This window comes from Gymnoscopelus microlampas, assembly GCF_963454915.1.
Source record: "Gymnoscopelus microlampas genome assembly, chromosome: 22".
NCBI classification, from domain to species: domain Eukaryota; kingdom Metazoa; phylum Chordata; class Actinopteri; order Myctophiformes; family Myctophidae; genus Gymnoscopelus; species Gymnoscopelus microlampas.
In genome coordinates this window covers 43,959,865-43,971,426 of record NC_139959.1, presented here as the reverse complement: position 1 = coordinate 43,971,426, position 11,562 = coordinate 43,959,865, and the positions used below count along the sequence as shown (strand labels likewise).

Genomic DNA, 11,562 nt, shown 5'->3' with positions numbered 1-11,562 from the left:
GCATCTGTGTGTCATTTTTAGATTTATTTGGCTATTCAAAAATAGCAGATATACAAGCTCATAGCGTGGCGCTACGAGCTTGTAGATCTGCTATTTTTTGAAAAATCTTGAAAATCTGTGCAAATCTTTGAATGTACATTTTTAAAGCGAACATTTTTAACCCTGGAACCTTGGTCCCTGGAACAAAACATTTTGATATGGGGGTCCACGGCCAAATACATATCATTTTTGATAACCACTGATATTATAGCAACATATTTTTTTTTTTCTAAAAACTGTTAGGATTTAGAAGACATTGAGTCCTCAGAAGCAAAGATTTTAGTTACAAATGTTCGCTTGCACACATTTTCCACGATTTCCCCCCAAAATAGCAGATCTACAAGCTCATAGTGCGGCACTCGGTGCCACGCTATGAGCTTGTATATCTGCTATTGTTGAATAGCCAAATAAATCTAAAAATGTCACACAGACGCGTTCCTGGTCTTAATGAGTTAAAAGGCGTAGCCACTGGATTGGATGTCAAGAAGAGTTAAAAAAAATAAAATAATCCATTAATCATCTCCTATAAGTCATCAGCTCTGTGACATTTTGGAAGGCTGGGATCTAGTGAAGGGCAGCTAATGCACACTTTGACAGAGGGAGCAATAATGACGTTTCCAATGGCCCAGAACAGCCCTGCCTATAAACAACATTCATCTAATTGAATTCATGTGCAAAAAAAAAGAAGTGGCTGCAAATGGCACAGCCCAAAGTAAAGTGTTCCCCTCGCCTCTCTCTCGGGGTGTATGGGTAATGATGCAGGCACATCATCAATAGAGCTGGTGTTAACTCATTTAGACCCGGGAAAGAATAATTTGTGTCATTTTTTGATTTCTTTGGCTAGTCGAAAAATAGCAGATCGACAAGCTCATAGCGCGGCACCTATGAGCTTGTAGATCTGCTATTTTTTGAAAAAAATGAACGTGAAAATGTTTGCAAATCTTTGGATGTATACATTTTTAACTCAAATCTTTGCTTCTGGGGGTCCCTGGAACATAACATTTTGAGATGGGGGTCCGCGATTCAATATATATAATTTTGGGTGGTCCTTGAAAAGGTTTGAGAACCACTAATGTAATAGCAACATAAGTAAAAACAATGAAATAAAAAAAACTGTTAGTAGAAATGTGTAGAATCCCAAGAAGCAAAGATTTGAGTTAAAAATGTTTGGTTTTAAAAAAATATATATATATATAGATTCAAAGATTTGCACACATTTTCACGATTTTTCAAAAAAATAGCAGATCTACAAGCTCATAGTGCGCTATCTGCTATTTTTGAATAACCCAAAGAAATCTCAAAGAATGACACAGATGCGTTCCCGGTCTAAATGGATTAAGCTGCCTCTTCCTAGCGCGAGGGCACTTGTAAATATTTATGAGTAATTTGTGACTCGAGGCTCATGGATATATTAACATTTAGGTAAAAGTTTAACCGCAGTGATTTTTCATAATACTCCCAAGTTGGGAAACGTGTGATATTGTGCTCATAAAAAAAGTGTGACTTTTTGTCTGAGTCTTAAGAGAGGTGATCTGCAAAATGTTTCACATCTAGATACCATACAAATCCTTCCACTGCCTTGGTTTCCAGACATGTGGTTTTTCCCCTCTTCTCGTCCCTTTCATTTCCATATATCCACCACTTTAACATTCTATCTGTGGCCCATATTTTTCTAAGATGCAGAACCTCTCTCCAGAGCGCATCCATAAATAAAAGGGGGAGAAAAACCCAGCTGAATATCGCTGTCAGACGGAATATGTGAACGTTCTGCTTTGCGGGGCCTACCGAGAAGAGAAAATAGCAGCGAGAAGAACCTTATACAAAGTCTTATCTCTACAGAGAGATTAGAGACAACCGGCTCCAAAGCAAACATGTCTTAAGTTTCCCCCCCGAGATATTTCTGTGGTGACCATTCAAACCGAAACCGGACAAGCTTTTTCTTAAGCTCTGTCTTAATCCTCATCAGATTTACAGCTTTTAAATAGCAGGCATGTTTGAGAAGGAATGTTTGATAGTGTGTTTTTCATCTGTTTTTGGCTGGGGTGACGATAGTCTGCCCCAGTCCACTGAAAACTCTAAGGAATGTAGGCGTTTCCTTCCAAAAAGAGGACGTGCCCTTCATGTCATCCTTATACCCAGCGGGGAAAAGGGGCGGAAAAAAGGTCTTCACTATCTAATTATATAAACGACAAGTTACTTCCGCGCGCCGCTGACGCTATAGCCACAGCTCTGTAATCGAGTAAACACAACGGCGACACAGCACAGCTCGCCAACACAGTAGCCACGTCGGACTTTCACAATTTACGGGTGGCGTAGGGCACCTAACTCCCCTATGGGTGCAATACGTTAGTCCGACAGCGCATTCCTCCGACAGCGCAGTGCTCCGACATTAAACAGTAAACCCGAACCAAACCCGCACCCTAACCGCACGCGGATGCCAAATAGTCGGAGAAAAGGTCTGTCGGATTAACGCATGCCTCCCCCTATCATTGCTCACTTAACAGTTTCCACGTCGCAACATAATTTATTCCACATTACGGACAAAACGGAAGGTGAATCACTTTCGTACCGTTTAGCGTGCGCACCACCGACCGAACGCCGACGGCTTGAGCCGAACAGAGCCGAAACAACACGAGCGGCCGCCCATCTCCTCCACAACAACACACACGCAGCTCCTTCGCTTCAACCCCCCCCCCCCCCCCCCCTTCTTACGTACCTCCTTTGTTCCACCCAGGCCGTTACTTTCACTTCACTCATGTCTCTATCAATCACAATATGTCCGTCCTTCACGTGCCATGCACACCCCAAACACAAAAATACACGGCGACGGCCACAGTACAGCACCATAGCACGCTGGCAAATCTGGTAAACAAACCAGCCTAGGTTCATGACACCAAAGGACTCGACAGTGATGTCATCATTATGCAACCCGGAACTACAAATACCAAGGATACGTCAGTGATGTCAGTCGGGTTGCCACGTTCATGCCAGGTTTTCAAAAACAAGCGACAGAAACAAGCAAACCGTGCATGAAAAAAAAAATACAGCCGAAGGGGTCCGCCATGTTCCAGGGGGGTCCCCGGGGGTCCCAACACTCACAGGGGGTCGGCGGACCACCAGGGGGTCCGCGGACCACCAAGTTAAAAATAAATATTAACATTTTTTCCCAATTTTTTTCCTTTTTTTTTTTCCTTTAGGACAGTTTTACTCGGGCGATTTCGGTACCCCAATATACACGCGCCCACGCTGGGCCCCGTGCGCGGCTGGGGTTGAGGGGGGCGTAGCCCCCCGAAACTCTAGTATAGTTATGACGATTGGGAGAATCTCCATAGAGTCAAGTCAGCCATATATCCATACGTCCACAGAGACAGCCCACAATAACAATGTAAATGTACTCTGGATCTGGAAGTAACCATATGGCGTCACGCCGCTCCCCAAATGTAATCTGTGTCATGCACAACATATGCCACCACAGTCAAATTGGATATGTTTGTATCAAATTGATTCTTGTTTTTGTTTTTTTAGCAGCTTGCTAGAGCTGCTCTAGGAACACAAAGAGGAATGTAGGCGTTTCCTTCCTTCATATATACCTTGCAAGGCAAAGGGGGCGTGGCTTTAGGGAAAATGGTAGTGATGTGCCGATACCACATTTCTTCAATTCGATACGATACCGATATTTTTGCGGCCGATTTTCCGATACCGATACCGATATCGATACTGATACTGATACCGGAACCGGAAACAGAACTGTAATGATATGCTTAGCCTTCCAGGCCACTAGGTGGCACAGTGGTACAGTATGTCAGAATACAATGCTCTGTATTTAGGTGCTTAGTATTCCAGGCCACTAGGGGCACTGTGGCATGTCAGAATAACATGCTTTGTATTCATGTGGGAGAACGCAGAATAAACGTCATTCATGGCTGAGCAGTCAATGTGGTCAGACTTCAACTCATTACATGGTGTCAGAACAGACAAATTCTCGACAATATGGATGGATTAAAAGCACCAGATGCATTGAAATTGGATGGAAATATTGCTGAAAACTGGAAAAGATGGAGACAAAAGTTTGAACTTTACATGATAGCCACTGGCATTGAAAACAAGGCACAGAAGGTACAGTCCAGCACGTTGCTACATGTAATTGGGGATGAAGCTCTGGAGATATATAACACATTTGTGTTCGTTAATGGTGAAGATAAAACAAAGCTCAAAACCCTACTGGAGAAATTCGATGCACATTTTACACCCCAAAAAAATGTCACATTTGAAAGACACGTGTTTAATATGCGTGTTCAGGTTCCCAATGAAAATATTGACCAATTTGTCACAGACTTGAGAACAAAAGCAAAATCATGCGAATATGGGGATCTGTGTGACAGTTTAATAAAAGACAGAATTGTCGTGGGAATAAGAGATGACCAAATAAGGTCTAAACTGCTGAGAACTAAGGATTTAGACTTGACCAAGGCTGTGTCAATATGTCGTGCTGCAGAAGCAAGTCGCACACAAATGGATCAGCTGCAAACTGCACAGGCTGAATGCACCATCAATGAAGTAAAAAGAGAGCGCCCAGAACGTTCAAGAACGTCACACATGGAGAACAAGGTGCAAGATTGCAAATACTGTGGCAGAGACCACCAGAAGGGGAAATGTCCGGCATATGGTGAAAAATGCAGAAAATGTGGGAAAATTAACCACTTCTCCACCAAATGCATGTCCAAGACTTATTCAGCAAAGAAGCCAGTACACATGGTGGAAGAGCAGTCAGATTCAGAAACAGAATTCTACGTTGACATGGTGAAAGCAAACCACGGGGAAGACTGGGAAGTAGGGTTGTCCGATATTGGCTTTTTTACCGATAACCGATATACCGATATTGTCCAACTCTTAATTACCGATACCGATATCAACCGATACCGATATATGCGGGGATTATTGTGATTAGGGTAAGCTCAAATTTCATATCACACACACCATATACAGTAAGAACTCCTGTAACTTATTTATAAAGCAAAAAAAAAAAAAAAAAAAAAAAAAAAATTTTTTTTTTTTTCAAAAACCGATACCGATATTTTCCCGATATCAATTTTTATGCTAATATCGGCCGATAATATCGGGAGGCCGATAAAATCGGACATCCCTACTGGGAAGTGAACTTAAAAATCAGTGACCGTAAAGTCAGATTTAAAATAGGGTTACATGGCGGCTTTCCGACATGTCGCCTTTCCGACGTTAACGAACCCTATACCTAACCCTCACCCTAACCCTAACCGCACGCGGAAGCCACTAGTCGGAGTGGCGAGATGTCGGCGTGGAAGACTGTTACCTTAAAATAGATACAGGTGCCCAATGCAACGTCATCCCAGAGTCCATTCACAGAGAAATTTGTGATAAACTGGAAAAGTCAACAGCTAAATTGGTGACATATGCAGGACATTGCTTAATGCCAAAGGGCAAATGCCGACTGTTGTCTGAATACAAAGGAAAATACTATGACATCAAATTTCAAGTTGTGGATAAAGAAGTGCAACCGGTGCTAGGACTAAAAAGCAGCGTGCACCTGGGCCTCATAAAACGAGTTGGTGAGGTGAAGAAAATGCACGATCAAGATATACAGGAGAAGTATGCTGATGTGTTTGAAGGACTGGGATGCATCGAGGGAGAACAGCACATTAAGATCAGAGAGGACGCACAGCCAGTCGTTCATCCTCCACGAAAAGTCCCTGTGGCACTCAGAGAACAAGTGAAAGCAGAGCTGAGAAGGATGGAGAAACTGGATGTCATTGAAAAAGTGGGTGAGCAGCATGGTGACTATATGGAAACCAGAAAAGCAAAAAATCTGAATATGTATGGACCCTAAAGATTTAAATAATGCCATTGAGAGAGAACAGTACCCTATGAAGACCATTGAAGAAGTCATGACTCGAATGCCAGGAGCCAGAGTTTTCAGCACACTAGATGCACAATGCGGCTACTGGCAGGTGAAATTGGACAAGAAAAGTTCAGAGCTATGCACATTTAATACCCCCTTTGGTAGATACGCATACAAAAGGCTGCCTTTCGGAATCAACACAGCCGGTGAAATATTCCAGAGACTCATGTCTGAGATATTTGAGGACATAGAAGGAGTGGAGGTGATTGTGGAAGACATCCTCGTGTGGGGGCAAGATGAAGAACAGCATAATCAGAGACTCAAAAGAGTGATGGACCGAGTGAGAGAAAAACACATAAGACTGAATCCACAAAAATGCACATTCAAAGCACAGAAAGTCACCTACATGGGACACATCCTGACAGCCGATGGATTAAACCCAGATCCGAAGAAAGTGGAAGCAGTCAGAAAGATGCAAAAACCCACTAACAAGACCGAGTTACAACAATATTTGGGGATGGTAACATACCTGGGCAAGTTTGTACCACAGTTATCCACTGTCACTGCCCCACTACGAATCCTGCTGGAAAAGACCACAGAATGGAGCTGGATGGAGGAGCAGGACAAGAGCTTTGAAAACCTGCAAAAAATGGTCACTGAAGCTCCAGTACTAAATTTTTATAATGCATCTTGTCCTGTGAAACTGAGTGTGGATGCCTCTAGCTGTGGAGTCGGAGCAGTGCTGTTCCAGGATGAGCGCCCCATAGCTTATGCATAAAAAGCATTTACGGACACTCAAAAACGATATGCACAAATAGGAAAGGAGCTGGCTGCCATAGTGTTCGGCTGTGACAAATTCTACCAGTATCTCTTTGGACGGCCATTTGAAGTTGAAACAGACCACAAGCCATTGGAAATTATCATGAAAAAGCCTTTGGCGGAGACCCCATTAAGATTCCAGAAAATGCTCCTCAGACTACAGAAATACAACATGACAGTGAAATACAAGAAAGGAAAAGAACTGTATGTAGCAGATGCACTGAGCAGGAACTACATGAAGGAAACAGACGAAAGTGAAAATTATGATGATGTACAGGTCTGCGCAGTCATGTGTTTACCTATAGCACCTGCCGGACTGGACGAAATTTGTACAAAGACCGCAAAGGACCAGAACCTCACAGTGTTAAAAAAAAGTCATCCTCCAGGGCTGGCCTAACGAAAAGTCAGAAATGCCAGACGAGGCCAAGCCGTACTGGGACTACAGGTGCGAATTGACTGTGGAGGATGAACTGATTTTCAAGGGTAACAGAGTAGTGATTCCAGACACTCTGAGGAAGAACATGTTGAAAAAAATTGCATGCCAACCACCAAGGGATTGAAAAAAACAAAAGACTGGCGAGGGATATCATGTTTTGGCCAGGGATGTCAGCCCAGATAGCTGACGTGGTGTCAAAATGTTCCACATGCAACACACACAAAAGGCAGAATTGCAAAGAGCCTATGATTGGTCATGACATACCAGACAGACCCTGGCAAAAGATAGCCACAGACATTTTCGAACTGAATGGAGAACAGTACTTGATCCTGGTTGACTACTATTCCAGCTTCTTTGAAGTGAACAAACTAACTAGTACAAAAAGCCAGTCAGTCATCAACATCTGCAAACAGCAATTTGCACGTCATGGAATAGCAGATGAGCTCGTTTCGGATAACGGGACTCAGTACTCATCTGCAGAATTCAAGCAATTCAGTGTGGAATATGGCTTTAAACACACTACATCATCTCCCACATACCCCCAATCTAATGGGAAGGCAGAGAAGGCGGTGCAGATCGCAAAGACATTGCTGAGAAAAGCTAAAGCAGACAAAACAGACCCTTACCTCGCCCTGCTGGATTATCGAAATACGCCTTTGGATGGCCTTCCTTCACCAGCACAGTTACTCATGGGCCGCAGAACAAAAACAAGGCTGCCCACACCAAAAAAACTGCTACTGCCAGAAAAGATGGAAGGAGTGCGGGACAAACTAAAAGCAAACCAGGCCAAAAAGAAACACTACTATGACAAAGGATCACACACGCTGCCAACCCTCAAACCAGGTGACGCCGTGAGGGTGAGAGAGGGTAAGCAGTGGAGGCCTGCCAAAGTAGTGAGAACAACCCCTGAGCCACGGTCATATGTGGTTGAAGCAGATGGTCATCAGTACAGGCGAAATAGACGGGAGCTGATCAGAACATACGAGGAAACCCCTGCTCCGACTGAGGAAACCCCTGCTCCAACTGAAGAGGGACCAGAGGAGAAAAGACCAAGACGTTACCCAGGGAGAGAGCGCAAGCCTAGAGAAAAACTAGACTTATGAACAGTTGTATCCCTACAGTCTAAGTACCAAACACACTCTCTCGCGCACACACACAACCTACACACACACACACACACACACACACACACACACACACACACACACACACACACACACACACACACACACACACACACACACACACACACACACACACACACACACACACACACACACACCAAAAAGGACTTTTTCACTGGACATGTTGACACATAGAAATATGTTGCTTTGAAATGTGTTGTTGCTCTTTGTTGCCATGATTCTGCTATCAAATATGTTGTTTTGCAATTTGTTGTTGCTCCTTGTTGCCATTATTCTGTTATCAGCATTGCTAAACCTCCCTCACCGTTAAGGTTGTAAGTTCCTTTACTTACTTGAAAAGTATTCAGCAAGATATTATTGCCACATGTTCAGTCATACTTTGTTCAACCAGTTCCATAAGAAAAAGGGAGATGTAATGATATGCTTAGCCTTCCAGGCCACTAGGTGGCACAGTGGTACAGTATGTCAGAATACAATGCTCTGTATTTAGGTGCTTAGTATTCCAGGCCACTAGGGGCACTGTGGCATGTCAGAATAACATGCTTTGTATTCATGTGGGAGAACGCAGAATAAACGTCATTCATGGCTGAGCAGTCAATGTGGTCAGACTTCAACTCATTACAAGAACCAAACCGGAAACGGAAATGCCGTTAAACCGGACACGGAAGTACAAAAACGGAACCGGACATGGTCGTAAACCGGAAGCGGAAGTACATTAAAAAGTATCGATACTTTTTTTAAGTATCGATACCCAAGCGATACTCAGACAAGCGATCGATATATCGATACCAGTATCGATACGCACATCACTAGAAAATGGCCGTGGCTTTAAACAACTCTAAAAAAGCCTAGGTCGCCATCTGGTAGAAACAAACTACAGATTTGAACTGAAACAGTGTTCAAAGGAGTTCCATTATGTTATTTAATACTGCCGTTTTTTATTGTTTAGCTTGCTGCAAGCTGCGATGAACTACAGATTTGAACTCAAACAGTGTTCAAAGGAGTTGCATAGGTTATTTAATAGTGCAGTTTTTTTATTGTTTGGCTTGCCACAAGCTGCTATAAATTATGACTGTGTAATTTTGTTCTCGTTTCTCTCACTTCAGGGTGAAGGAATACTAGCCAACCCAGTCTGCGGTGTAAGAAGTCATCACCTCCTTCAAGAGGAGGGGATTGAGAAACCAAGATCCCTTCCCCTAACCCCCCCAAAACCCCACGTTGTGTCCCAGAGACATTGAAATAACATTTAGATGGCGGTCTGTGCCATTCTTAAAAGAAAAGGTACTTTTTTTCAAGATCAATTTAATGCATAATTGGCATTTACCTACCTGGATAATCTGTGCATCTGACATTTTGTTTCAATCGTCTGCCAGAATTGTGCACTTGTTTCTGAAAGAAACATGCACTATTGGGGCATAGCAGTGGCAGCCATTTTGTGGTACCACAGATCGAAAGCCTATTATTTCTTTATTATTTCTGAAAATATTTATATTAATTATTTCAAGCCTGGAACCAAGCCAGTCCAGGCTCCTGGTGAATCATGACCATAAAACATTTGATTCTGTGTTGTATTATATACTATATTTAATAAATACCAAAAAAAAGAAACATTTTGGCTAGGTTCCAGGCTTAAAATAATTCATATAAATATTTTCGGATATCTCGATGGGGAAAAATGAACAGGCTTTTTATCTGTGGAACCACAAAATGGCCACCACTGCTATGCCCTATTGTATTCCTGCTAGAGAGTATTAAAAAAAGAAGAAAAAGAAGAAAAATAATATACTTTTTTTCTGATTAAAGAAATCTAAACGATATATTTTGATGGACGGGAGCATTGATGTTGATGACAATTGTTGCTGCTTTTTAAAAATGTGAAATCAATGTACACTTATTTATGACATTTATGATTTATGACTTTTTGTTGTGACCATAAAAAAAGAACAAAAACAACTTTTTTTCATTCTCACGACCAACCACCTCCATATATTATGAACACATGGAACATCTGTTTTTGGCAAGTTTTTTGGATTTCCGAACGCATTAATAAGCCAGTAGAAGCTGTGAGCAGTAAACTGTAAAACCCGGCTTATGCATTCATATCGCATGGTTGCCCTGTGAGGTTGTCATTATTATTCCAAGCTCCTGCCAAGCTTTCAGAGGCAGAAACACGGCTCCCTGTTGGCAGCCCATTGGCATTGGTGCCATGCCAGGGAGCGTTGCCCCTTTGTCTTTATAACCCATTCAATCCGGGAACACATCCGTGTCATTCTTACGATTTATTTGGGCTTTTCAAAAAAAAAATAGCAGATATACTGTAGTTAAAATGAGCTTGATCTGCTATTTTTTGGGGAAAATCGTGGAAAATGTGTGCAAATCTTTGCACCACTGCAAAGATACTGTTAGTGTTTAGGAAAGGAAGATTTGAGTTACAAATGTTCGCTTTAAAATTATCTTTATTCAAAGATTTGCACACATTTTCCATGATTTAAAATAAAAAAAATTGCAGATCTACAAGCTCGTAGATCTGCAATGCGCTTATATATCGGGGCGGCAGTGGCTCAGGGGTAGAGTGGCCGGAACCGCGAGGTTCCCAGTTAGATCCCGGGCTCCCCCCAGAGTTAGAGTCCTTTGCAGACAGCGTGCGATTTTCCGCACGGAAAATAACGGACGATATCATGTTTTAAATGAACACATGGTTCTCAGTGACCTCATGCACACCCCGTGCGGCGATGCGATGCGGCGATGCGTTTTTTTTTTCAATCGAACCCAGTTCGATTTGTGCGTTTTTTCGCATGAGGTAAAAACTGATTGACTAATCGCACCCTGTGTGCAAAGGCCTTTAGTGTCCTTGAGCAAGACGCTGAACCCGTAATTGCTCCCGATGAGCAGGTTGGTGCCTTGCATGGTTTCCTCCTCCATCGGTGTATCTATCCAAAGCGCTTTGGATAAAAGCGCTGTATAGACGGACCATTTATTTATATCTGCTATTTTTGAATATAGCCAAAGAAATCTAAAATGACAGAGATCCCGGTCTTAAATGGATTAATGCAGCATCCAACATGGACTGTTGCTGCTGACAGTGGGGGAAAGTAACTAAGTACATTTACTCAAGTATTGTACTTAAGTACAATTGTGAGGTATTTTTTTACTTTACTGGAGTATTTCCAATTGGCTATACTTTTACTTCTACTCCACTACAATTAATATTTTAGTAACTAGTTACTTTGCAGATATAAATCATTATA

The 11,562-nt window shown here is 42.4% G+C and overlaps 1 protein-coding gene across 1 annotated transcript in view; it reads left to right on the top strand.

Annotated features, from left to right (window-relative positions):
• LOC311039183 (uncharacterized protein) overlaps positions 1-11,562 on the top strand; it is a 396,442-nt gene that overhangs the window by 210,655 nt on the left and 174,225 nt on the right. The gene's annotated exons all lie outside the window — the stretch shown is intronic.